This window comes from Mesoplodon mirus, assembly GCF_964341445.2.
Source record: "Mesoplodon mirus genome assembly, chromosome: 17".
In the NCBI taxonomy this organism is placed as follows: Eukaryota; Metazoa; Chordata; class Mammalia; order Artiodactyla; family Ziphiidae; genus Mesoplodon; species Mesoplodon mirus.
In genome coordinates, this window is record NC_138993.1 from 65,355,550 (window position 1) to 65,380,215 (window position 24,666).

At 40.4% G+C, this 24,666-nt stretch overlaps 1 protein-coding gene and 1 pseudogene across 2 annotated transcripts in view; both read left to right on the plus strand.

The window, feature by feature from the left end:
• The window catches only part of HS6ST3 (heparan sulfate 6-O-sulfotransferase 3), a gene marked incomplete at both ends in the record, with an annotated part of 664,060 nt that overhangs the window by 451,975 nt on the left and 187,419 nt on the right, over window positions 1-24,666 (plus strand). The gene's annotated exons all lie outside the window — the stretch shown is intronic.
• LOC309792594 (putative palmitoyltransferase ZDHHC24) lies at window positions 20,815-21,670 on the plus strand (annotated as a pseudogene). The gene has a single exon. The product of its transcript is annotated as a putative palmitoyltransferase ZDHHC24 (transcript).

The following is a 24,666-nucleotide window of genomic DNA, read 5'->3' on the forward strand; positions in this document are numbered from 1 at the left end:
ATTTATTGCCCTGCAGATAACACAGAAAATAATATAATTGGCTGTAGCTTCTTCAGATATAAATGATAATGGTACGTATCTAGTTTATGACCTTACTCATTTCTCACCACCCAGAAATAGGAAAAAGAAACTACTTTGTTGTTCCTTGCAATTGAAAATGAACTAAAAAGTTCAGCAAGAGGTGTGAACTGCATTTTGAAAGTTTCTTTAGAGCATGAGTAATTGGAGAATTTAGCACAGTACTTCTGGCTGATGCATTTTGTAGAACTTTTCTTCTATCTATTCAGGAACTCTTTGGGAAAAACCTCAGACTGCATGCAGTTTATGTGTTTTTAAGTCAAGAAAGTACATACTTACTATTCTTTTGTCTTATAAAATTACTTGAGATTATTTTTTTTTCCCTTTATGGTGAACTGTTCTAATCTGTCTTGGAAAGTACTTTTAAAAAATCAAAGATGAAGTTCTGTTTCCTTCACAGATCATTGGGTGCTTTGCCTTAGTACCTTGCATAATGAATGTCTTGTTGGCATACTGCTTAAGCACCATTTAGTCATGAAACCAGAAGAAATTCCCTATTGGACTAGGAGTGACTCTTTAAAACCATAGCAAATACACATGAAAATAAAAGGAAAAGAAAGCACAAGGTCATGAGAATTTGTGTGGGGATACTTTCTCCAAGAAAAGATCTGGGCAAATCTAAAATAAAGAGCTCTTAATTAAATTCACAGAAATAACAGACTATCTCATTACACCGAATCTTCCCTCATCCCCATCCTGAGTTTTAAAATAAGCAAGCTATACCTCATGACCCTAAATAATTACTCAATTAACTTCTGGGATAGTGCTCCAACATATCAAGAATAGAACAAACACAAAACCCAAATTATTTAAAGAACTCATAGTAATTAAACTTTCTACTAAAATCCATGGGAAAATACCCATTTTTCATGTGTACTTGCAGAATAAAAGCATTCTCTCCACCTGTCTCTTTGATGAGAGAAGAAATTAGAAGTGCTGTGGTGGGTGTTATACTAGAAGGACAAGGTCAGAGGCCATGGTGACATTGCAAGCTGCAGCTACAGTGCCTAAATCAGCATGTATGACAGAGTGAAGGGTCTAAAGTGTGGAGAGCTCAGGACTTCTGGTTGACATCGTGGGTTGGCCACATACATTTATCTCTTTCCTCTTCCAAAACACTTATAAAATGAGAATAAAGGAAATCATGAAGTATGATGCCTCCAGCTTTGTTCTTCTTTCTCAGGATTGCTTTGGCTCTTTGGTGTCTATTGTGGTTCCATATGAATATTAGAATTATTTTTCTATTTCTGTGAAAAAGGCCATTGGAATTTTGACAGAGATTGGATTGAATCTGTAGATTGCCTTCAGTAGATGGACATTTTAACAATTTTAATTCTTCCAATCCATGAACATGAGATATCGTTCCATTTATTTGTGTCTTCTTCACTTGTTTTTATCAATGTCTTATAGTTTTCAGTGTATAGATTTTTCACCTCCTTGGTCAAATTTATTCCTAAGTGATTTTTGTTGCTATTGTAAATGAGATTGCTTTCTTAATTTATTTTTCAGATAGTTCCTTGTTAGTGTATAGAAACAACTGATTTTTGTATATTGATTTTGCATCTTGCAACCTTACTGAATTCGTTTATTAGTTCTAACAGTTTTTTGTTGGGGTATTTAGGGTTTTTTGTATGTGAGATTTATCATGTCTATTTAACTTCTTCCTTTCTTATTTGGATATCTTTTATTTCTTTATTCCAAAACTACAGAAATCAGAACAGCAGGGTACTGGTATGGAAATAGGCACATAAACCAATGGAACAGAATAGAGGGCCCAGAAATAAACCCACACATACATGTCCAACTAACCTTGGTCAGTGGTGCCAAGATACACAATGTGGAAAGAATAGTCTCTTCAAAATGATATTGAGACAACTCATCAATCACATGCAAAAGAATTTAAATTAAGACCTGAAAATGTAAAACTCCTGGAAGAAAACATAGGGGAAAATCTCCTTGACATTGGCAATGATTTTTTTGGCTATGACTATAAAAGTGCAGGCAACAAAAGCAACAATAAATAAGTTAGACTACATCAAACTAAAAAGTTTCTGCACAGCAAAGGAAACAATCAACAGAGTAAAAGTGCAACCTACAGAAGGGGGGGAATATTTACAATCCATACATCTGATAAAAGTTTAATATCCATAATATATAAGGATCTCCTATAAATCAATTGCAATAAAACAAGTAACCTGACTAAAAAATGGGCAAGGACCTGAACAGATATTTTTCCAAAAGAGCCATACATATGGTCAGCAGGTATATGAAAAGGTGCTCAACATCACCAGCCATCAGTGAAATGCAAATCAAAACCAGAATGAGATAATCATCTCTCACCTGTTAGAATGCTTATCATCAAAAAGACAAGAGATAACAAGTATTGGTCAGGGTGTAGAGGAAAGGGCACCCTTGTACATCATTGGTGTAAATGTAAATTGGTACAGCCATCATGAAAAACAGTATGAAGTTTCCCCTCAAAATTTAAAAAAATCAAACTATTACCATATTTCAGCAATCTCACTTCTGGGTATATATCCAAAGGAAATGAAATCAGTATGGCAAAGGAATATCAGTACTCCTTTGTGAGACAATGGATGTGTGAATTAATTTGATTGTGGTAGTCATTTCACTATATATATATGTATATATATAAAATCATCATGTCATACCCCTTTAAAAATCACGTTGTACAACCTAAATATATATGCAATTTTTATTTGTGACTCATATTTCAATAAAGTTGGGAAAAATAAAATGAGATGGACTTCCCTGGTGGCTTAGGGGTTAAGAATCCTCCTGCCAATGCAGGGGACATGAGAAGGAGCCCTGGTCCAGGAAGATCCCACATGCCGCGGAGCAACTAAGCCTGTGCGCCACAACTACTGAGTCTGAACTCTAGAGCCCGTGAGCCACAACTGCTGAGCCCATGCACAACAACTACTGAAGCCCATGCTCCTAGAGCTCGTGCTCCACAGCAAGAGAAGCCACCGCAATGAGAAGCCTGCGCACCGCAATGGAGTAGCCCCCACTCATTGCAACTAGAGAAAGCCCGCATGCAGCAACGAAGATGCAACGCAGCCAAAAAGGAAGGAAGGAAGGAAGGAAAGGGGGGAGGGAGGGAGGGAGAGAGAAAAGGAAGGAAGGAAAGAAAGAAAGAGAAAGAAAAAGAGAGAGAGAGAGAAAGAAAGAAAGAAAGAAAATTAGAGTAAAGGAGTAAAAGAAAAATTAACCCACAAGAACCAACATATATAGAAAAATTATGTCAATATGAAGTAGAAAACATCCCAATAGAAAATGAGCAAACAGAACAAATAGGCATTTTTCAGAAGAAGAAAGGCTTATCGTGGCTAATGAACATGGAAGAACGTGTTTAAGTTTAATCTCACTGGGAATCTGAGAAGTGCAAATGAGGAGAAAAATGAGATGCCATTTCTCGCCCACCAGATTGGTAAAAGTTAAAATGTCTTATATCATGTGTTTATGAGACTGTAGTGAAACAAAAACTCTCATATACAGCTGGTGGGAATATGTACAACCATTCTGGAAGCAATTTGGCAGCATTCATGAAAATGAAAAATGTGCATATACTCTGTGACCCAGAAGGAGTTCCACTACCAGGTCTCCAGCACAGAGAAACTGTCACTCATATGCTGCAGAAGGCATTACCACAATATTGTTGGAAATATAAAATAGGGACACAATTAGGTATTCTGTAATATATTCATACTACAGTGCTTTTAACAGATTCTACCATTTGACTCTGTGAATCTCTAAATTCAAGTATCTGGATACTGTTACTATTACTATTACTATTTAATCACACAGTCCAACTTTAGACCACAGTATAATATTACCAGTACAAAAACAGGATATATCTGAGAATGGTGGATTTAGGAATGCATTGTACATACCATATGCCATATATTTTAATTTATAGCAGCTATGATTATGTTTTACTGTTACACTATGCTTATCTTGCTGAAAACCTTAGTCTAAATACCTCAAATAACCCTTGGCTGCAATCCATTGCGATCTGAAATGCATTCTGCTTTGCCGAGCTTTAGTCACTTCAAAAGTAAGGTCAGGGGCTTCCCTGGTGCAGTGGTTGAGAGTCCGCCTGCCGATGCAGGGGACATGGGTTCGTGCCCTGGTCCAGGAGGATCCCACATGCCACGGAGCGGCTGGGCCCGTGAGCCATGGCCACTGAGCCTTCGCGTCGAGAGCCTGTGCTCCTCAATGGAAGAGGCCACAACAGTAAGAGGCCCGCGTACCAGAAAAAAAAAAAAAAAAAAGTAAGGTCAGTGTAGTCTATGATAAATTCCTTTGAAAAATCATCCTTAAGTAAGGAATTTGTTTTCTTCAGAAGTAAGAATAGGGTCACACTGCCTAACCACACCTGGAGATTCTGCTAGGGCTGGGTTAACCTCATGGAAAGAGTATTTCTGTCCTGGTTTAAGGTTCTAAAACAGATTTACAGTTGATTCACCATATCTGCGGGTTCTGCATCCATGAATTCAACCAACCTCAGATGGAAAATATGCAAAAAAAAAGAAAAAAAATTCCAGAAAGTTTCAAAAAGCAAAACTTGAATTTGCCATGCAAGGACAGCTATATACATAGCAATTGTATTAGGTATTATAAGTAACCTAGAGATGATTTAAAGCTTAGGGAGGATGTGCATAGACTCTATGTGAATGCTGTGCCATTTTATATAAGGGACTTGAGCATCCTCAGATTTTGGTATCCAAGTAGTGGAGCAACTGTGCTTCATTTTCTGAATTAGTCATGACACCACAATGAAAGACTGAATGGCTTTTCCTTTATACATCTTTTTATTGTATCACGAACAATTTCTAGCATCATACTGGTGTTCAACAGCTACTTCCCAAACTACTTTAATAATATGACAGAGAGGAGAAGATGCTTTGCTGAGCTGTTGGCTTTTAGCTTGGAGAAAGATGATGACATCTTCCCCGGAGATTTGACATTATAAGTCTGGTCTTCATATTCTCTATTGTACCCTAGGACAAGCACCTTGCTACAAATCTGAAGAGGAGACTGACACCCAGGAAGTCAGAGCAGAAAGATGGGAAAAACCTGGGTCCTTGCTGATATCTTTCACCCAGCCCTGAGCCCATCTACACTCTAGATATCCTATTTGTGAAATAATACTTTTGCATGATGTTGGACTTTCTATTGTATTACTTGAGGCTGGAAGCATCACAATGGATAGCATTTTAGAATAAGCTCACTTTGCAGTTCTCAAATATGCTAAAAATGGCACATGTTTTATCAAGCCACCGACATTTTCCTCTAACAGAAGAGTAAGAGCAGGGATGACAAATCAAATAAACCTTAGAAATAGGAATGATTGAATATTCAAATTGAAATGACATAATGGTACCCTATTCTAGCCCTTTTCTTTAAATGGGGAACGTTAGGCCCAAGGAAATACAAACATTGCTCAGGGTTACTCAGCAAGTTTGTGGCATATTGAGATTAGATCTCAGGGCTGGATCAGCCACCTCATACTCTCTCTATATGGTGTTAGTGTCAGAGAGAGAGCGTGTGTTAGTAAAGAGTGCTGACCTAGGTATTAACACAACAGATTCCATTTCTGGGTGGTCATGAACGCTTGCCCACCTAGAACTTCATAGAATCCCTTTTCAACTTGACATTAACTTGAAAGGATTGTATAAGATTGAGGCATTATTATTTTATGTTTCATTTTATAGGAATGTACAATGTCAATACTTTCAGTGTTGTTTATTCATAATTAATAATTATAGGTACTTCAGGGGTTTGAGGATTTTTTTAGGCAATAAATATGCCTCTGGTTTACATGCTTTCTGACTAATGCAGGAGGACCTGTGACACTTGCTCATTTCATCCTATTTTAATTGTGAGATGTTTTAGCCTGCATTTTGGCTCTGAGTTTTCACACAACACGGTTTCTGCACTCATACCTCTCTGCCTAGTTAATGTTTAATGTCACTTGTATTCTTACACCTCTGGATATTAAGCTACAGAAAGGTTTTTCAGTGATATAAATTATAGCTTCCATCAGAAGTGCTGGTGGAATTAATATCCCAGATTAATGTAAGGCTGAAATCTAAGTGGATAGCACATTAAAAGGATGAACAAAGATTTGTGCACTCTGGTTCACAGCCTAAATGAAAGGTCAGGGAGTTGAGCCTTTGGGTCAACACATTATGTTTAGGAGGGTTTTCATCATCCACAAATCTAACGACCCATTAGATCCTGACTATCCACTGGCCACTCCCACACTAGTTCAGTCAATAAACATTTATAGAACTTAATCTATGCCCACAGTATGCAAGAAACTGGGGAGCATCTTGGCAGGTGTAAGGGGCAGGGGACCAAGGGGTGGCGGAAATATAACAAGGAATAACACAGCAGCCCTGGCCATGAAGGGTGTGCAATCTAATGGGTGAGGTAGCTAATCAAGTCATTACAGCATATTATGGTCGGTGATATAGGAATGGCTTGACCAAAGTACTTTTGAATGTAGATGAGTGTACAGTTGGCCTCCATATCCGTATCCGTGGGTTCCATATCTGTGGATTCAACCAACTTCAACTGAAAGTATTTGAAAAAAATTTTCAAAAAGTTCCAGAAAGTAGAATTTAAATTTGCCACAAGCTGGAAACTGTTTACACAGCATTTACATGGTATTTACAAAGCATTTACATTGTATTAGGTATTATAAGTACTCTAGAGATGATTTAAAGTATACAGGAGGATGTTCATAGGTTATATGAAAATACTATGCCATTTTATACAAAGGATTTGAGCACCTGTGGATTTGGGTATCCCCAGGGGTCCCTGCAGATAGCGAGGGACCACTGTACATTTACTTAGGTCTTCTCTGAGAAAGTGACATATAAGCTGGGTATTTAAAGATGAGTAGAATTCTGTAGGTGGAGAAGCGAAGGGAGAAAGGGACTATTTCAACCAAGAAAACATAATTTGCAAAGGAATACTAGCCAGAAAATTGTTGTTGAAGTAACCATGAGTAAGTAGTTCGGGAGGTCTGGGGGTGGAGGATATGCATGGTAAGAAATCTAACTGAATATTCTAAATGATAAAGGGCTGATAGAGTGGTGGCAGGAATGCTCACTTAATCCGTTCACAGCAGTATTTAAAGCTCAAGGCTTCTTTCCTCCTCTCCATGTACATTGCTCAGCTCTACATATTGATCAGTCATAAGTCATCTGGTCATCCTAATCTGCTGTCACTGGGCAGTTATACATGTGCACGCACATCAGTCAAAAAAGATCTCCCTTGTATTATATACAAAGACTAAGAGGTGACATTTCACCACTAAGAAGCTCCAAACTGAGCTGTGTTGAAGCTCGTATTTATAGCTATGTAAGGTCAATAATAAACATGATATTGCCATACATGTAGGGTAAGGTGAAAGAGACTCTACAGTTGAACATAAGTGCATGTTTATTTCAGCTTCCTCTTTATTAATAAGTTTATAGCATAGAGTCATTTATTATGCATGTATTTCTCCATTTAACAAATTAATCTCCAAGATTCTTTCTTCTGGTGTCTCTGCTTTCCCCACCAAAGTGAGGCTCACAGTAATTGTTGCCTGAGAAGAGAAGATTATCCATGAGTTTAGGTCTTGGTAATGTTAATGGTAGAAAAGGAGCTGTCATTTTTCTTGCCATTAGAATGACTAAGGGATATTTGACTCAGTTCCATTTATACATTAAACCTAGTGTTTAGGAAAAAGAGGTGGAGAAACCAAAGATAGTTTGAGTATTTATGCTCATCTCAGATCAACAAGGATTTAAGGTATTGAACACACGTACTGATCCATGAGATACTGAAACAACCCACTGAAGGGAAATGCAGAGTCCCTGGAATCCAGTAAATTTAAGCCCCAATCGCACGTATGTGTAATGGATACTTTTCTCTTTGAGGTCACTGCACATAAAGAAATATAGACCCTGGGAATGAAAGAAAAATGACATTAGAGCTCATCTAGCCTAACCCAGAATGCTGTACTCTTCCCGGAGAGCATGTGGAAGAGTGAAAGGGTACTTAGCAGGGGTCAGAGGACCCCTGGGTTCTGGTCCAGGATGTAGAACTTAGTTGCTACTATATCTTGGGCAAGTTCCTTCACCTCTGTTTACCCTCACATCACAGAAGTCTGTTCGGCACAAATTAGAAAATACATATGAACTCCCTGTGAGGAGTGGAGAGGAATCATTATACTATCATTATCACTTCACTAAGAGCATTATGACTATGAGAATTCTTGATCATTTAACTAGAACTCGACTAAAATTTACCTCTCTTCTCTCTGTAGTCAAATGTTTTCCGTGCAAAATTTGGAATAAATAAGATTTGATGGCACATTTTTGATGTGCAGAAGTATTTTCAAATGCTTTCTGATGCCATTTTCATGTAAACAATTTATCTGCTAATTACAGATGAGTTATTCAGTTATTAAAATAAGCCCTACAGGACTTACATTTGACAGTATGTAAGTGGTTGCTTTCACTTACTTAAAAATAATCGTTATGTATTTCTTCAAAAATAGTTAATTTCTGACTTTATTTTCGCTTGTCCCCACCTTGTACCCCATTCTCCCCAAAATGGTCCGAATCGATGAAGCTTGAGTGCACCGGTTCAGCCAGTGCTTGACACAGCTTTTAATTCTACAGTCTGTGAGCTGTTGGTGGCCTGGGTCCCTGTCGGCCTGTGATGAACATTACAGACACATGAGCAACACCCCAGGGCAATGACTGTTTATCCATTATAATTACAAGGAGCAATAATAGATATGTTGAACAAATCAACATATAATAAAAACCGTCATCTATTGCAGATTTTCAACTGTGGTGTTTGCATTTACATTTAATGTGATTATCTTGCTCGATGAATTCCTTTTCAATGTTATAGTGATGCCTTACCTTGAACACACAACTCAAGGTCAAGGTGCAGAAGAAAGAACCCTAGACTATATGGGTATAGAGTTCAGTCCGATTCCTGCCACCAGCTAGTGCGGAGAAAGCTGCATCACCTCTCTGGACCTCACGTTGCTCATAGATATAAGGTTGAACGTGAGAATCTCTCAGAGTCACTTTCCAGTCCTATCTCCCAGTTTACTCTTTTTTTTTTTTTTTTACGGTACGTGGGCCCCTCACTGCTGTGGCCTCTCCCGTTGCGGAGCACAGGCTCCGGACGCGCAGGCTCAGTGGCCATGGCTCATGGGCCCAGCTGCTCCGCGGCACGTGGGATCCTCCCGGACCGGGGCACGAACCCGTGTCCCCTGCATCGGCAGGCACACTCCCAACCACTGCGCCACCAGGGAAGCCCTCCCGGCTCTTGATGGGAATAATGCTTTCATATCCCTCACCAGAGAGCCTTTTACACCTCTCTCAAACTTTCATATAACAGATAGAATATTTAGTTTCTCGTTTAAACAAACAAACAAGGAAATCAACAAACAACAGGCAAGATCTCAGTGGGGCAAATCATTAACTCAGCTAATTCAAAAAACATCAGTATTTTTTCTAAAGCAAGAAGCCCACGTTTTAGCCCTTCCTCTGTCACTGACAAATTAAGCAACCTTGCACGAGGCACTGTAGGGGTTTCCCTGGTGGTATTTCTTGAGTGACAGGTCTTAGGCACTCATTAAGATGCCAAGTGCTAATGTAATATGATATGATTCTATGCAAATGCTCTGTTATCAGTAAGTCAGGTGCTGGGTTAGGAACAATATAATCTCCCTTGGATAATTGAGGGCTGCTATCTTATATTTGAGTTGATAATGAATTTTCTCTGTTGAGTGATTTTTCACGTTTTTTTCAATTTTGATTCACTATATGATATAATTGAATTAGAAACTAATGTCCTTATGTATTTTTTCCTTCCAAATTCTTTTTTACTGCCTCCAAAGATTCAATTTGACTGGGAAGTGATTTTTTTTCTTATTTATTAGTGCATAAGCATCTTCCAAGCAATATATATGTGTGTGTGTGTGTGTGTGTGTGTGTGTGTATATATATACACACATTTATGAACAATGCAATCCATATTTTGCAAAGCATATTGGCATATGAGCCTTTTCTAAAAGATTTGTCTATAATATTATTTTCATCTTCACTAACTGGCTATAATGGAAGCAGTTAATCCATGTTTGCTACTTTATTCACCACTTTGCCGTGTGTGTATATGTGTGTGTGTGTGTGTGTGTGTATGAAATGGTTGTACCTTATGGATTAGTTCTCAGCAGCAAAAGCCCACTTAAAATTTGTCATGCCTTGTGGACCTGGCATCAAGAGGAGGTGATTTAGGAAAACACAGATTGTTTGCTAATTCCTACTGTGAGTGGATTTCTTACCAATTATTTTTTCCCTTTGAACCTTCCTAAAATTTTCTTTAAAGGTAATTATTGTGTGGAAAGAATTTTTTTTTGATTGAGGAAATATTAGCTTTTTGGACCTCTCTCTTTAAATCTTATTCTTTTTTAAGGTATGTAACTAAAGTAAATTATTTTAAACTCACTGTTTTTTACAAAGCTGTTTAAATAGATTTTGGTATCTGCTCGTATAGTTAGAAAATTTTTCTTAGAATTCAGGCTTCTCATCTATTCCCTTATGTTTTAATAGATACATACACAGAGAATACTTTATTTTCTCATTTCAAGTTTTAATATTTAAATAATCAGCCTCCTTAAAATGATGGAAAATTGGGTCTTTGAGTTTTAATAATCTCATAAGAAGTAAGGACAAAATGAGTGAAATTTTTAGTCTTTATTGGTCATAGAATCAAATATATCTATGGAGTAAAATGAGATAGTGTGGTTTAATTGAGGGGCTTTATTAAATTACCTTAAACAGAACTTTAAAAGAGCTTGCTTAGTTTCTATTTCTTACATGCTATTTTTTAAAAATAGTGGATTTCAGGAAAAATAAACAGTTGCAAACCATACTAGTATACTGTTCAAAAAGGAATAAGATCAGGTCCACTTTTCTCTTTATATGCTGATTAGATTGCAGTGTAGTCATTTCATGCAACCACTAATTTTTGAGCGCTTTGGGGATGCCCAGAATTACTAAAAGAGGTATCAAGGAAGGCTCTTGTCCTTAGGGAGCTGACACAGGAGTCTTGGTGAGATAAGACAAGTGCCCCAAAACACCTAGAGAATATATGCATGTTAACTTTCAGAAAGAAAACCAAGGTAATGAACAATGTTGGTGAGATGTACAGAAACAATTTAAATAGGAAGTCAAATTAAAGAAAAAACAATCTGGATTGAAGAAGAGAAAATGTGGTGAAGGAGCAGGAAACAAAAATGAGACTTTTGGGGCTGTTGGCCTAACTGGGACATAGGACTGAAGTGGGGAACAGGGAAAGAGCTTTGAAAGGTCTCTGATGTTTGCTACAGAGGCATTTGCATGTAATCCAATTTTGGTGACACTGTTAGATGCCAATCAAGTCACCTAAGCAGGTGAGGACTTACATGTTCTGTGTAAAGAAGAAAGTTTCTATTCAACTCCAGCTGTTATAGCCAAGGGTAAATGCAGATCCAGTGCGGCCAGATCTTCAGATCTTTCAGAGGCAGTCAGACACCCAGATTTTAAAGAAAATGCTCTTAACTTTAAATATTGACTCTTTTTTACTACAATGTGAGCCAAACTAAAAATATCTGCTAGCCTGACACAGCCTAAGAATGACCAATTTACAATTTTTTACAATGATAAGAAACACTGGAAGGTTTAAACCTGAGAGTGTTACTGAACTCAGGTCCGGTGCTCGCCACTCGAAAATCAATAACCGACAGGCAGGTTTTGGTAGAAAGGAAAGTTGCTTTTAATCAAAATGCCAACAATCGGGGGAGATGGTAGACTCAGTGTCCCTCAAAAACTACCTCTGAAGATTCTGCTCGGCCATGAAAGTTTTTAAAGGGAAAAAGGGAAGTAATCGCAGTTAACCATTGAGATAGGGGGTCAGAGTCCTTGACATGCCCCACTGTGCGCAGACTTGTCAACTCCCGACTCCTCCTGGCCTTTCCTTAGATGCTGTCTTGTTCACACAGTTTGTTTGTGAGATTACTGCAAGGGAAGCTAGGGAAGAGATCTGGTCATCTGTTGATTACTTATTCTTCATTTCTACTTCTTTGATCTATGGAAAGAACCAACAGATTAGGCAAGGTATTGTGTGATCAAAAGACTTGAAAGGTGTGCTAGGGCTGGAGATCAGTGGAGCATGGGTGTGACTTGTTTAAGGTTACTAACAAGACAAAAGGCCCGCCGCCCACCCCTGCCCTGTGGAGAGCTCTTTCCTGCCAAAAGCTGCTTACAAATCCCCACCTGTCAGAACATCTTTCTGTTTCTATGGGATTATGGGCGAAGGTCCGTCTTCTGTAACTTCTTCCTGCTGATATAGGGAGCTGTATTCTTAGAGTGGAAGATGTCTACATGGGTCTGTAACATATCTTTGCTGACAGTTTAGTTGCCCATTTACATATACGAGCAGAATAAGCCACAATTATTTTGATGCCCACAAAGATATAGATTATTATGAGGAATAGCGCTAATGCCATTCTCTTAAGGCTGTTCTTGGCATTGTGCTAGCCGTAGACTCAGTACTGATCAAGATGGAGCAGCTTATGTCATGGCTGCAGCCCGGTCATCATGCAGTTAGCATTTTCCCTCTGGTGGCAGTTGCAGTATCTGGAAAACAACTCCGAATGTGCATCAGACACTGAGTCTGTGACTCTATTGTGCTAATCATTAGCTGCTTGAGCCTGCACTTTGTGACTCAGGGGACCCTGGGAGACTTCAGCTCTTCTATAAACAAGGGGCAGGGAACATGGAGGGGACTTCGTGGTTGGGGGGTGCTGCAGGGTTCTGCTTGGTTCCAATCCCCCCTTTTCTTTGATACTCCTAAGGAGAATCTAGTTGAAGATCAATGCAAAAGAAGTGACAGAACTTGTATATTTTATTAGCTCACATTTGAAGATAAAAGTCATGCAAGAAGCCTATCCCAAGATTTTGAACGTGGGGTTCCTGGTTGATGGGGACAGAAAACAGCTTAGGGAGCAATGAGAACCAATGTATAATATATGTTCCTTCTTTTAGTAAGATACTAGAGGGATAACCTGAAGCTGGTTGGAGATTTTAAACTAATGAGAGAGAGAGATAAAGGTCAAAATTGATTAGGCACTTAATTGATCTCCTGTATAACCAATATATATTTGAACACATGCCTCTTTCACATATAGAAACCATTCATGCACAACCTTGTATTTTTGCATTTGAGAAATACAGCAGGTTGGCTCATTTCCCAAGTACATATGATTCTATGTCTACCTATGCAGATATCTGTCCATTCAGGCATGCATAGAGTTGCCAGATTTTACAAATAAAAATAAAGGATGCCCAGTTAAATTTGGATTTCAGAGAAACAACAAATAACTTTTTATATAAGTATGTGCCAAATATTGCAGGGGACTTGTTATACAAAAAAAATTAAATCATTCTTTGTTGACTTGAAAGCCAAGTTTAGCTTGCTATCCTGTATATTTTATTTGGCAACTCCACCCACTCATACATCCAGGCCATCACCCTATTTCTGTTGGACCACGGCTGTAGTCTTCTCACTCATCCCATTGGCCTCACTTTTGCCCTTCTGACAATTCATTCTCCACACAACAGGCAGGGCGATTTCTTACAATCTGATTATGTCATCTCTTTCCTTTAAATGTTTTAGGAGGTTCCCTTTGTACTTAGAATAAAATTCAAACTCCTTACCGTGACTTTTAAGGCCCTAAATGATTTGGACTATGCCTCGTCCCAAGTGGTATCTTGAAAGCACCACTCACTACCTGCCCAAACTTGAAAATACTGTCCTTCCTCCTAGCTAAGTTGAGCCCCTTTACTCTTCTTTATTTTCTTCAGACCGCCCAAACTGATTTGCACCTTGCAGCCTATTCCCTTGGCTTGGAAGCCCTTTCTCCAAAACTTTGCTCACCTGGCTTTCTCTATCATCATTCAGGTCGTGGCTCCAATGGGACCTCCTCAGGGAGGCCACCCCTCATCCCCATCTAAAGTAGAATGAGAAAGTCCTGGTACTATTGACATTAGGGGCTGGATAATTCTTTGTGGAGCGGGGTTGTCCTGTGCATTGTAAGATGTTTAGCAGCATCCTGGACCTCTACCCACTAGAGTCCCTCAGTTGTGACAATTACAAATGTCTTATACAGTGTCTCAAAACAAAATCACGCCTGGTTGAGAACCACTGAAGTAACCAGCCCCCTTTCCCTTGATTGCTATCACATTATCTTATTTTCCTAACTTCTTAGCGCTTATCACTATCTGCTGTTTTTCTGTTTGTATTTGTTTGTTCCTTGTTTATCATCTCTTTCTCACTAGAAGAGAAAATCTGTGCAAGATTTGGTCTGTTTTATTCACTACTCTATCCCTATTGTTGAGAACCATGCCTGGCACATCAAGGTGCTCAGTAAACATGTATTGAACACATGCCAAATAACTTCAAATGACCTTTATTGAAAAGGTGTCATACCCAGGCACTGTTGGGCTTAGGTGGAATAACAATGAACAGGACATTATGCCAGGTCTCTTGTCTCTGATGTCTTAGTGAGAAGCCCAATCATGAACTCCATGCTATATGTAATAAGAATTACAGGCCCTACAGGCTACAGGCATCTTGGGTTCAGATTCAGGGAAGCTAACCTTGTTACAGTGCCTGGGTCAATCCCATAAAACAAAGAATTGTCCTATCAGAATGAGAACTTTGTGTCTGAGAGAAACTCAGGCTTGAGCCATCCATGCCTCACCTGCAGAGCTGGGAAGAGTATCATGGGGCACAGACCATGTGGAGGAGAATTGGGGAAAGGAGTTTCACAGGTGAAAGGATACTCAGCCGAAGGGGGAAGGTCCAGTGCTTGGGAGAAACACGTCTTCTATCACAGGGGAAAGCTATCAGTGGGAGGCTACCAAGGACTTCGAATGTGGAGGTGGGAGAACTTTATGAAAATAATATTTAGAGAATATTTTTGCATTATGTCACTTGGGTTAACTCTGATGAAATAGAATTCTCACTATTCATTATGGTATAATCTCTGTACTGCACTTGGCACTGCTACAGAGGACTTTTTTCTTTATTCATAGTGTTTATCTTCTAAAGTAAACTTTAAAAAAATTGAAGTCTATCATACATATTAAGAAGTTCACAAATCATAAGTGTGCAATGCAGTACATTTTCACAATAGGAAACTACCAATGTAACAACCACCCAGTTCAGGAAAAAGAACGTGGCCAGCACCCCAAACCGGCCCCTGCCTGACTCCGTCACTGTTCCCCACTTTTCCTCCAAAGCGACCACTATGCTGATTTCTGTCACCACAGTGATTTTGTCAACCTTTGACGTTTACATAAATGGAATTGCAGAGTATATGCTATCGTGTTTGCCTTCTTTTGCTCAACTTTATGTTTGTAATATTCACTCCTGTTGTTTTTATATCAGAAGTTTGTTGATTTCCATTGTCTTTATTATACCATTGTATAAATATGTCACAACTTATTTATTGATTCTGTCTGGATTGCTTCCTGGTTTGAGCTTTTACAAATAGTGCATCTATGAATATTCATATCAGTGTCTTTTGTGAGTATATTTATGCATTTCTGTGGGGCGTATACCTAGGAGTGGAATTGTTGGGCCATAGAGTATGTATATGTTCAGCTGTAATAGATACAGTCAAGCAGTTTTCCAGAGTGGTTGATTCCACTTACATATGTGAGAGTCCCATTTGCTCTACATGAGGATAGAATTTTTTAAAAGGCAGTAACTTACAGGAGTAGGATACGATGGAAAAAAAAGTATTGCCTTAAGAGAAACACTGCCTACTCTGTAATAATTTTATGCATGCTTGGCATACTTCAGCGTTTGTAACAAAGCTGATCACTTCCTTTTGTGAAATTTTACCCATGTGCCTACTTGAACCTACTTCAGACCAGATAATGATGGTAAGTATCTACTGAGTCTAGGAAATTCAAATTATCCCCAGAATATTGGGGCTATGGAAATAACTTACTTTGTAAGTGTATAGTGTTCCTTTAACTAAATCATAAAAATCATTGCTGTGTTATATGAAAAGTTTATGAGGTCACATGAATGCTTGCTTACTGTGCATATGGTGAGAGCTGTGCATTTCAAGTTAAATATAGGAGCAGTTCTGGCTGTAAAGAAGTAGTTTAAGAAATCAAGAGAACTATAAATGGCCATCTGCTCTCTTCTCCATTTTTATTTGCTGAATTAACCCAGTAAAATATTTTAATGAATAATGGGTTGATATTCCATCTGTTCATTAATTTTTTCAAACTATACAATAATCCATCATTTTTACTGAGTGGAAACAATTTGTTACTTTGTAAAAATATTTTAGAAAATAGAGGCAGTGTGTGTAATTCAACTTTCCATTAATTTCAAGTGCGTTTTAGAGATGGAGCTAACTGAGCATCTTTTGGGTCAGGGTGCTGGGGAAAGAACTTCCGTTCTTTGAGATTACAATTCATATTGGGTGATGCATATCTTTGTTTTATAAGATATGTATGTTTGAGCTTATTTGAAAAGAACATAGAGAGAACCTTTCTCTGTATAGCCAAAGGTTGCTGAGATGGAAATGGCATCAATGATAATATAACACTTTGGCAAAAAGAGTGTAAGGATTAGTTCTTTAAAAATAATGTAAAACATATGTCACTATCGGAACGGAGCTTATGGCATTCCAATTCTGTACTCAGTGCTACGAATCTAAAGCAAGTGGAGCATATGAATGTGTATATATGTATGTGTGAGTGCACGCAAAGGCACACACTTAAATTAAAATTTAATTTCAGTATATTTTAAATTTGTTGCTGGGTTTTGTTTTGTTTTGTTTGTTTTTGCCTTTTCTTTTGACTTCTCTTGAGTTGGCATGGCACATTAGATGCTTTCAGGCCACTTAAGGTTCCCGTGTCCTGGAGCAGATGTCAGCTTAATGGCATCTTTAATGCCTGCTGTGCCACGTCCACAAGTAAATTCCCTGAAACAGGATTTGGCCAGAGGGTTCAAGCTGACATTTGGAGAATTGATGGATGAGGTGAGAGGTGGAGAAGAACAGGGAAAGAGCTTTAAAATAATCCAGTATTGATGATTTTTAACATTTCTACATCATTTACCAAATATTTTCTCTTCTGGTGGTTTTCTAGCTCAATCAGTTTAAAATAATTTATCAACAGATTTTTAAAAGCCTCTACTCTAGTTCTTATAGGTTTGGGGACCTGAGGGTCTTCTTACCTATCAGTAGAGATATATTATTCCCTTTAAAGATAAGGGGTATTTTGTACAGAGGGAATGGAAAATAATTAGAAACAATGTTCCTGTGGATTATAGGAGCCTCTTCTACATTCATATTATTTTGAAATAATGACTAAATTCTGAAAATTATGACAACATACCAATCACCAGGTCTAAAGTAGGTGAACCATCTTAGAAGCACACATTTTAGTCCCACCATATTTCACTTATAGCTTCTTTCTCCTGAGCAGAATGAATTAAAGCCATAGCTTTTTATTTACTCCTTAGACCTGTCTATGAAATATTACATACTTATATTTTCGTAACTCTCTTGGGCCTCACATATTGTTCATATGATCTCCCACAGCCACTTTTTCCCCATATTACTAACCAGAGTATCTAGTAAAATTGGCACTATTGTATTCCAATGCATAAAGTAAATGATATATTATGAAGTTTTTCAAGAGAAGGTTCCATTAAAATTTAAAGACCAGGCAAAAAAGAAACAAAAATTAAATGAGTCAGTGTTTTAAATGATTCAATATAAGAAGTCAAGGATTTCTGTATGGAGGAATATGAATATAAAAATGTTTGGACGGATAGCCCCAAATTGTAAAGAGAGGACTTCTCCGTGGGTTATGCCTTGGGGGATTTTTATTTTTCATTTTTAATATCCTTGTAAAATTTAGTTTCAAAATAGACTATGAATGTTTCTGAGAACCTGTGGTCAGAGAGATGACAGTGCAAAATGTTTCTATGAGCTACAAAGCATAAATAATAGATGGGTGTTTATTGACAACAATCCAACATAATGCAAATGCACATGATGTGCATCTTATGGTAGAGAACTGAGTCCATCATGGCAATGCCAGGAACAGAACTCAGCTGACACTGCCTCCCAGTATGTGCCAGTAGATTCCTCAGTAGGTCATGTCTGACACAGTTATGTGTTTTCAAGATCACAGGGACATTTTCTTCAATGACAAAGAAGGAATATAACAGAGGAAAAATCATTATGTTCTATGAAAATTTTCCCATGAGGTTAATGGAAATAATTCCATTCAAACATACTTTAATTTGAAATATACAACACTTTAATGTTTCTAATAAATTATGTTGATAGAAAATGTTCTAGGAAGGGCAATACAGCCTTCTCCTTAAATCTTCAAGAAAGCATACACGATAGAAGTTCTTTTCCTTTCTCTGCTACAGAGCTCTTAGGTAAGCTGCATGACAGCAGATTTTGTGCTGTTCTTCACCAACATATCCCTAGTGAGAACACAGTAAAGGGCACACAGGCTCATAGGCGGATCTCAGGACACAAACAGTAACATAAAGGAATGACTCTGGGCATGGATTCTGGCATCAGATAGCCTGGGTTCAAATCCCAGTTCCTACAGTTAATGGCTTCTGTAGCCTTGGGGGAAATGACTTAATCTCTCCAAGCTTCAGTTTGTGCCTTTGGGGATAAAGTTAATGACCTCCTAGGTTATTGTGAAAATTAAGATTATATATATAAAATATTCAGTTCCATAAGTGGCAGAATTTGTGCTCCAAAAAAAAAGGTAACTATGTCATATACTAAAGCTTGAGCTCTTCCTGCCCCAGGTAGAATTATTTATTTTTAAGCAAAAATTTTGGATGGAGAATGAGGCTTACGCATGAATATCAAAAATACTAGAGAATCTCTCAGGGCATTAGTGATTTCCAGCACCCCCAATATGATATAGCTCTCAGAAATGCCAGGGACTGGCGTTACTCCCTTGCGCAGTTGGTCATTGATAGCTGATTTATAAGTTAATGTTGGGTTCTTCCTTTGTTCCTTTGCCTTAATTGTGTACCATGGTGTCCAGAAAGGAGAAATAACACCGGAAGCTTGAAATCCCTCTGAGAGTGAAGTATGTTTATCAAAATCCATAAAAATGTTCGATTTATACAATCTGTTCCATGAAAAAGCCTATGTTGATTATCATGTTAATTAGAATACCTTCTACTCTACTAAAATGTCCTGTACAATCAATATTTTACTGCCTTGTATCTCAAAGCACATAATTTCTAGTTTTCTGAAATGGAAGAGACAGATAGTACCAAATCTTTGTGTTATAGCCGGTTCCCCAGAGAAGCTTGTAGCTGTGCTTAAAAAAAAAAAGGAAAAAGAAAATCTTAAGGCATATTGCCTGAACTATATACTGGGATATCATAGAGACATTTTTAAGCTTATCATGTAAAGCTCAAGGCTATTACCTTCATAATCAGCCAAAGAAACGTTATCAGGCTTAAAAGCAAAAGCAAAAAACTGGAGACACATCAATTCTCCCTTTCATTATAACTTTCTTTTCTTTTCTGTTCTGTTCTGATTTACCTATCAACATTTTATAAATGAAGAAAAATTTTTACATAGACATTTCACTTCATTTGATGAAATGAAAAATAAAATTTTAAGATTAACATATTGTAAAGAGAGCACTTGATTGTTTTCATATCAAAAGCTTTGAAGTGATACACATGTTAATTTCATCTGGACAGAAATATTTTTATTTAATGCAAGTAGTGTGTTAGGAACTGTAGACCCACTGACATAAATAAGATATGATCTCTACCTTCCAAGAGGTTTCGGTCTATTTGATGAAACCAACAACTATATAAAATAACTTAAGGTGAAATGGAATATGTGTGACAAAAGTACAAAGCCCAAAGCCACCTGCCAAGAAATACCAGAGAAGCCTTCATCAGAGAATTGGAAATCCAAGTTAATCACGGAAGGATTAAGTGACCTTTTCTTAGGCATACAAGAAGAGGAAGTACTTCCAGGAAAGGGAGTATCATGAAAAAGTCATCCAATTGTGAAGGTTTGGGGACCAGACAATGGGTCGAGCTTGGCTGGAGCAGAAACAGCATAGAGAAGTGCATGTGGTGTCAACAGGGCCTTGAATGGAAGGCCCAGGGGACTTACTTTACAAAGTAAGCGGGGACCACTGAGGATTTCTGAGGAGGAAAATGATCTGACCTATGACGGATAACGCTTCCCCTTAGTTTGCGCATCTCAGTCGGTGGCAGCTTCATCCCTGCAGAAGCTTGGACCCCAAATCTTGGAGTCATCCTGGACTCCTCTCTCTCTCACTCAACATCCCTCAGTCAGGAAGTGCTGGGGACTAACCTAGAAAATAACCCGAATCTGGCCACATCTTATGTTCCCCTCCATCTTCATCAAGATACGTCATCACTCACCTAGCCTGCTGTTTCCTCACAGATCCTCCTGTGTTTACTCTTAACTCCTCGCCTTAGAGTTTCTTCTCTACACAGCAACCACGGTGATCCTTCTACTACAAAAATCCAGCAGCGGGAAGCGGCGGGGTCCCCGGGATCCACCGCTAGTGGGTCCAGGCCATGGGGCAGCCCTGAGCGGTGGGGAGCGCGGAGGCGGCATCCGCGCGGCTGCCTCTTGGGCCCACCGCGCTGTGAGCCGCGGCCGTGGGCCAGGAACTGGCCTACATGCTGGTACTGGGTCCCGGGCCGCCCCCGCTGGGACTCTTGGCCCGGACCTTGCAGCTTGCGCCGGCAACCTTCCAGCTGCTCAACCTACTGGGCAACGTGGGGGGCTCTTCCTGCGCTCGGACCCAGCATCCGGGCTGTGATGCTGGCCGGCCGTGGTTTGGGCCAGGGCTGGGCTTACTGCTACCAGTGCCAAAGCCCGAGGCCACCGTGCAGTGGGCATTGCTCCGCCTGGCGCCACTGCATCCTGCGCCGGGGCCACCACGGCCGCCCGCTGGGCCGCCGCGTGGGCTTCCACAACTACCGGCCCTGCGTGTGTCTGATGCTTCACGCGGCAGGCGTCCTGCTGCATGTCTGTGTGCTGCTGGGCCCTGACCCGTCAGCCCTGCTGCGAGCCCACACACCCCTGCACACCGCCACCCTCCTCCCGCTGCCCCGGCGCACAAGCTGCTCACAGGCAGTGTCTCCGGCCCCGTTTGCGCTGGCCTTCGTGACCGACACGTGTGTGGCGTGTGCACCCATGTGCGCGGCTGGACTGCTCTTCCGTGGGATGTTGCTGCTGAGGGGCCAGACCACGTGGGAGTGGGCTCGGGGCAGCACCCTTACGACCTGGGCCCCTCCCGCAACCTGCAGGCGGCCCTGGGGCCCCGCTGGGTCCTTGTCGGGCTCTGGCCCTTCCGGGCCACCCCGTTGCCAGGGGGACGGCATCACCTTCCAGACCACAGCTGATGTGGGACTCGTGGCTTCCTGACTCCAGGAACAGCGTGAGCTGTACAAGGAGTGGGGAACGGGAGAGGGGACTCATGTCAGACCCACCCCCAGCCTCAGAAAGGGCGGCAGGCTGGTACTTGATGCCTGCTTTCGGCAACTCCAGCCCCGCCCGTAGCCTTGCCCTTGCCCAGCTTGGACTCCTAGTGTCCAGGGCTTGGGCCCTGCGGCTCTGCCTCTATCAGCGGCCCCTGAGCACAGCGAAGGGTCTGGCAGGGGGGCTGCTCGGCCTGCCCAGCTGCCCCTTTGCCAGGTTAATAAAGTGCCCACTTGGTTCTCTGGCTCCCTCCGTCTTTGTGGGTTTCTGGGCCTTCACTGTTGCCCGGGCTGCTGGTTTTGGTTCCTCTGATTGGCAGGCCTGGAAACCACAGAATGCCGGAGGGTGTCAGGAGCCAGGGCTCTGCCTTCTGCGGCCTTGGGGCGGGGGGTGGCCAGCAGGTTAAGGCAGAATGTAGTGATCCGGGGTATGAGAGTCCAGAGTTCCTTCCCAGGTTCAGTGCTTTATAATAAGTTCGGAACATTTCACAGCAACAATTTCAGTAAACTTCTCTCCAGCTAACCCAGTGCACTGGGCAGCAATGATGCAGGTGATAAAGCTCTGAGACTTGATGTGATAAGATCATGGGGTAGTAAATGGAGGAGTCCGGATTTGAACCCAGATCTTTGTGCTTTCTCCTTCACCCTTGAACAGCCGAAAAAATCAAGGCAGAGAAATCAGGTGGGGATGTTCAAGCATCTGTGCTGGATGGTGCTGAGACTGCTAACCTCCTCCTCTCTGGACTCGTCAGGAGCTGCTTGTTGAACACGTTTATTTAAATATAGTAAATAGACACTTCCAGTTAAATGTGGCAGGTTTAAGCATGTGAGTTTGTCTCCTCTTAAAATCTAAAATGATAGTAAAGAAATTAAAAGTGCTGTAAATTTACAAAGACAAAGAAAATAGGGAGACGGCAGTAGACCAAAGAGCCTGACAACATTCTGGAAGATGGAAAGTGGGTAGAGGCTCATCTATTCTCTTAGAGAATCAGAAGTTGAAATTAGCGTTCCCCTCTTGGAGGGGCCGAGAGGCAGCCTGATTGCCCCCAGGAGCCCTGGAGAGGTTCAGGAATTCCACCAGCACGGTGGAAGGCAAGGTTTGGGGCAGACAGTAGGGACTGATTCAAGGTCTCTATGAGAAGCAGCTAGGTTGCCCCTCCCCCCAGGACCCACCTGACCCCTTGCAGCCAAGCAGCTACCCCGCTGGGGTGAGGGTGAGGGACTGGACCAAAAATGGGGTTAAGTGAAAATCTACACGTGCTGCTGGGGGAGGGCGGTAGTCCTCCACTGACGTGGCGGGCTTGCCTTCCAAGAGCCCTCAGAGAAGCCCATCCATCCGACAGGCCCTGCGCATGCCCACAAAGGTTTGAGCTTCTAGGACTCCTTTGTTTTTCTAAACATCGTGCTCTGTCACTATTTTTTAACTCTGTTAGGAACTTGGTGCACCAGTCACTTTGTGCCCGCCTTGAGCATTGGCTGATTTCCTGTGTCTGCCACTAGTTTACCCCTCACCCTCCAGAATATCTTTTCTTGTTGTTGTTGTTTTTTAATAGTGAAAAGATACAAGGAAATATTTATAAAATAAAGAGAAACAACACTCTCCCCACCCCCATTTAAGAAATGGATGCTGTTTCCTTTGAAGTCCCTGCTGTGCCCCTCCCTGGTAGAGGAAACACTGTGCTGTCTTAAACATCCCCTTGCTTTGCTTTGTGCTTTTTATTACATATGTTTGTACTGGTTTTGCATGTTTTTCACCTTTATATAAATGGAGCCATACCATGTTTATTCTTCTGTGATTTGCTTTTTCCTTCAATATTATGTTTCTAAGATTTATCCAAATTAATGTGTGTGGCTGTAGAGCATTCTTTTTCCTTGCTGTATAGTGATCCATTGAATATACCACAATTTAGTTTTCTCTCTTGTCCCACTGATCATTTTATCTACCCCTGTGTATGATCTCCTAAGATCTATACTTGGCCCTTGCTCTTCCATATAAATTTTAGAATCAGCTTGTCAAGTTCCACCAACAAAAATCACCATAGTGAATGGACCCCAACTGAATCTATAGATCAGTTCGGGGAATATCAACATCAACATGAAATTGAATTTTCCAGTTCGTGAACATGGTGTATCTCTCCATTTAATGTTTTCAATAAAGTTATATACTTTTTCTCATAAAAAAAAATCCAGTAGCGTTGCCCTTCCATTCTAAATCCTCCAGTGGTTTTTCGTTAAAATGTGTACTCTTTCCTGTGAGCTGCAAGGCCCTACGGGGTTCCCCTCTCTGTTCCTGCTCTGACCTGGCCCCTGGCCATTCTCCTCCTCACTGGCTTTGCTTCAGCACCTCTCCTTAGTCTCCTGTGGTTCTGTCAATGCTCCAAGCTGTCTTCGTCCTCAGAGCTAGTTCAGTTGGTTCCTCTGCCTGTGACACTCCTCCAAGATTTCCAGAGCTCCTTCCTCACTTATTAGGGTTTCTGCTCAAAAGTCACATTATCAGAGAGGCCTTCTGGGGGAGACCACCTTGTGTGAGCGAGCAAGGACCTCCATCCTCTCTTCCCTTGCCCCTCTTACTGTCTTCACAGCAGTAATCACCACGTGACCAATTACATATGTATGTGTTTTGTGTCTGTCTCTTTTTAAAAAAAATTTTTTTTAATTAGTTTCTGCTTTATAACAAAGTGAATCAGTCATACATATACATCTGTTCCCACATCCCTTCCCTCTTGCCTCTCCCTCCCTCCCAGTGTCTGTCTCTTTTTGGTAGAATTGAAGCACCTTGAAATGTTGTCAAGCATTTACTTATATCATACATTCCAGGCACTCTTTAAAGAACTTTACAAATATTAACTCACTGAATACTCATAACAACCCATGATGTAGGTAATATTGTTCCCATTTTTATAGACTAGGAAATTGCAGCCAGAGAGGTTAAGTAACTTACAT